Raw genomic sequence first — 4,081 nt, 5'->3', positions numbered from 1 at the left:
TACAATGATGTAAACATTCGCCTTTTCCTGGCTTCTCTGTCCAAGTTACATTATTGTTAGAACTCACCTCTCCTGGAACTCTTGAAAGTATACAAATCTGGTCCCAGCACCATCGCATAGTGGCTAAAGTCCTCTCCTTGAATGCGCCAGGATCCCATATGGGCGCCGGTTCCAATCCCGGTTACTCCACTTCCCATCCAGCTCCCTGCTTGTGGCCTGGGAAAGCAGTTGAGGACGGCCCAAAGCCTTGGGACCCTGCACCCAGAAGAAGCTCCTGGCTTCGGATCAGCGCAGCTCTGGCCATTGTGGTCACTTGGGGAGTGAATCATCAGACGGAAGATCTTCTCTCCTCCTCTCTGTATATCTGCCTTTCCAATAAAAATAATCTTTTTTTTTTTTTTAAAGAAAGGCAGATATTAAGAGAGAAAACACAGACACAACTTTCATTCCCTGGTGCAGTACCCCAAGTGGCTGCAATGACGGGAGCTGAGCTGATCTGAAGGCAGGAACCAGGAGTTTCTTCAAGGTTTCCTAGGATCATGCAGGCTCCCAGGGCATTGGACCATCCTTTATCGTTTTCCCAGGCATAAAATGGCTTCCATACAGCATCCCAGCACATGCAAGTACCCAACAATTTCTTTTTTAATATTTACCTGGTGTGATAGGCTCATCTTGCATGTGCCATGATCCCATGTGGGAGTTTGTTCATACCCCAGTTGTTACACTCTCATCCAGCTCCCTCCTAGTAGCCACAGAAAACAGAAAATTGTCCACACACCTGGGACCCTGCACCCACGTGGGAGACCCAGAAGAAGCTTCTGGTTACTGGCTTCAGATCAGCTCAGTTCCAGCTGTTGTAGCCATTCAGGGAGTGTATATCCGCCTTTACAATGAAAATAAATAAATCTTAATTTTTTTTCACTGGAAATACAAATCAAATTTATGGGAAGAAGGAGACAGATACTCCATTTTGTTTTGTTTTTGCTTTACTCCCCACCTATCAGCAACAGCCAGAGCTGAGTTTGTCTGAAGACAGAAGCCAGGTACTTCTCCAGGTCTTCCACGTGGGTGTTACGGTCCTAAGCACTTGAGCCATTCTTGACTGCTTTCACAGGCCATAAGCAGGGAGCTGAATGGGGAAGCAGAGTAGCCAGGACGTATGGGATCCAGGCACTTGCAAGGTTAGTATTTAACCATTGGGCCATCATAATGGGCTTCCAATAGTTTGTGTGTTCAGATTTATTTTTGGGGGGCCCGGTGCGGTGGCGCAAGTGGTTAAGGTCCTCGCCTTGCACACCCGCCCGGGATCCCATATGGGTGCCGGTTCTAATCCCAGCAGCCCCTCTTCCCTTCCAGCTCCGCACCTATGGCCTGGGAAAGCAGTTGAGGACGGCCCAAAGCTTTGGGACCCTGCACCCGCGTGGGAGACCCGGAAGAGGCTCCTGGCTTTGGATCGGCATAGCATCGGCCGTTGCATTCACTTGGGGAGTGAATCATCGGACGGAAGATCTTCCTCTCTGTCTCTCCTCTCTGTATATCCGCCTTTCCAATAAATAAATAAATAAATCTTTAAAAAAAAAATTTTATTTTTTGGAAAGGTGAGTGACAGAGGGGAAAGATCTTTATCCACCAGTTTACTCTCCAAATGTTGGTTAACAGCCCAGGTTGGTCCACACCAAAGCGAGGAGCCAGGAAATTCATCCAGGTCCTCCAGGGTAGGGGCACAAGCACCAGGGCCATCTTCATTGCCTTCCCAGGCAGCGAGTTGGATGTGATAAATAGTGGCCAAGATGTCCTGCTATCAGATGCTGGCATCTCAAGTGGCAGTAACTTGTAATGCAACAATACTACTACCATTTCAGGCACTTTAATATAAGAAAAATACACTGCTGGGACAATAGCAGCTAATAGCTGGCAGGCATTCCTGATCTGGTTAATGCCAAATTTGTGTTAACTATACCAGTGTGCCAGCATATTTGCTTCTTTCATTTTCTTTTTTTAAAAGATTTATTTTTATTGGAAAGTCAGATATATAGAGAGGAAGCGAGACAGACAGGAAGATCTTCCACCCGATGGTTCACTCCCCAAGTGACCACAATGGCCAGAGCTGCGCCGATCCAAAGCCAGGAGCCTGGAACTTCCTCCAGGTCTCCATGCAGGTGCAGGGTCCCAAGGCTTTGGGCCATCCTCAACTGCTTTCCCAAGCCAGAAGCAGGGAGCTGGATAGGAAGTGGGGGCTTTTGGACAACAAACCAGTGCCCATATCGGCACATTCAAGCTGAGAACTTTAGCCATTAGGCCACCGTACCAGGTCCTTTATTATTTTTTTTAAAGGTTTAATTTTTATGGGAAAGTCAGTTATTTTTATTGGAAAGTCAGAGAGAAGGAGAGACACTGAGAAAGATCTTCCATTCGTTTATTCACTCCCTGAGCAGCCGAAACAGCCACAGCTGCATCCAGCAGAAGCCAGGAGCCTGGAGCTTCTTCCGGGTCTCCCAGGTGGGTGCACTGTCCCAAGGCCGTCCTTGACTGCTTTCCCAGGCCATAAGCTGAAAGCTGGATGGGAAGCAGAGCCTCCAGGATTAGAACTGGCATCCATATAGCACGCAAGGCAAGGACTTTAGCCTCTAGGCTATCATGCTGGGCCATATTTTCTTTTTGAAGATTGGGACAAGGACAGAGGCTGGCATGACAGCACACAGGGTCTGGAGACTTGAGCACAATTATATGTGGGCCCTGTGTGGGCAGACAGGACCCAGGTAGGCATGGCACATCACCGGAGGACCAGGCTTACGGGGTCTGCATGTTTACAGGTATGGGGGATTGTGGATTGCTCATGGAATGGGGTCTGGGGATGTGTTTAAGGGAGTAGCACCCACAGGTACATCCAAGAATTGAGTGTTGGGTAGGCTGGCCAGGCTGCAACATCCACAAGTACACATGAAGGCCAAGACTGGAAAAAAGACTGCTGGTTAAGGGCCTAGCATCCACTGGCATGTATGAGATCTGAGTGTGGGAGTGGGCCTGGTGGGCTTTCTGGTTGGTGAGCATGTGAACCAGGGATGAGTACTGGGCGTGCCAGGCAGGGCTGCTTCATTTGTCAGCAGGTATGTGGTCTGAAGAGCAGACCTGGCAGGGCCAGGGCAAATCATAACAAACTGGCATGTGCTGGATCCAGGATCAGGGGTGGGCCCTACTGGGGTAGGCTAGGCTAGGCTATTACACCAACTGGTTTGCATAAAAGCCAGAGATGGGAGCAGACTGAGCAGGGCTAGGTTGCAGCAGAGTTGGTACTGGGGGTGAGCCAGGTCAGGCTGCAGCATTTTAGCTAAGGCCAAGGTGAGTGATGTGTTATGCCAGGCTGGGTTAGAACCACCACCAACTTGAGCAAGACCTGCCTGGCTGGGGAGCTAAGAGGACACCGAGGCTGTGCTGCAGTTCTCACTGGTAAGTGTGAGAACTTACCAGCCAGAATGGGGGTAGTGAACTGGGCTGGACATGGCTACAGTCTCCCTCGACATTCGTGTGCCAGACTGAGCTAGGCTCCAGCACCCATTGGTGCTCATGAGTCAAGAGTGGGTCTAGCACAGGTGGGGTTAGGTCTCAGCACCCACTGAATCATTTGATTTGGATCTACAGGTAGACCAAGCAGGGCTGGGATGTAGCACCCAAAGTTAAGAGTCAGTATGGTGTGGGCTGGTCGTGTAAAGGCACTGTACCTGCCCAGACAGGAGCTGAATCAAGTCATGTTGGGCCAAGGACCCATTGGTGTGTGCAAAACCTGCCACTGGGAGGTAACCTGATAGAGGATCTTCTAACAGGATGCAGTCCCTGCAGATGAGTTCAAGTTTGGGAGTAAGCCAGGCCAGCTTACAGTACCTGCTGGCAGTATGTATGGCTCAGGTCTGGGGGCAGGCCTGGCTGAGCCAATTCACAGCACACACTGGCAGATGTGAGAACTAGGATGTTGTGCAGGACAGGCCAGGTTAAGCCAACACCAGCCAGTTCAATCAGGGCTGGGACGGGGGGGCTGGCTGGGCCAAGTCAGGCTGCAGCCCCTACCAATATGAGCTGGAACTGG

Source organism: Ochotona curzoniae, unplaced genomic scaffold, assembly GCF_017591425.1.
Source record: "Ochotona curzoniae isolate NIBS_2020 unplaced genomic scaffold, NIBS_Ocur_1.0 contig_883, whole genome shotgun sequence".
NCBI classification, from domain to species: domain Eukaryota; kingdom Metazoa; phylum Chordata; class Mammalia; order Lagomorpha; family Ochotonidae; genus Ochotona; species Ochotona curzoniae.
Note: the sequence above shows the minus strand (reverse complement) of the source record.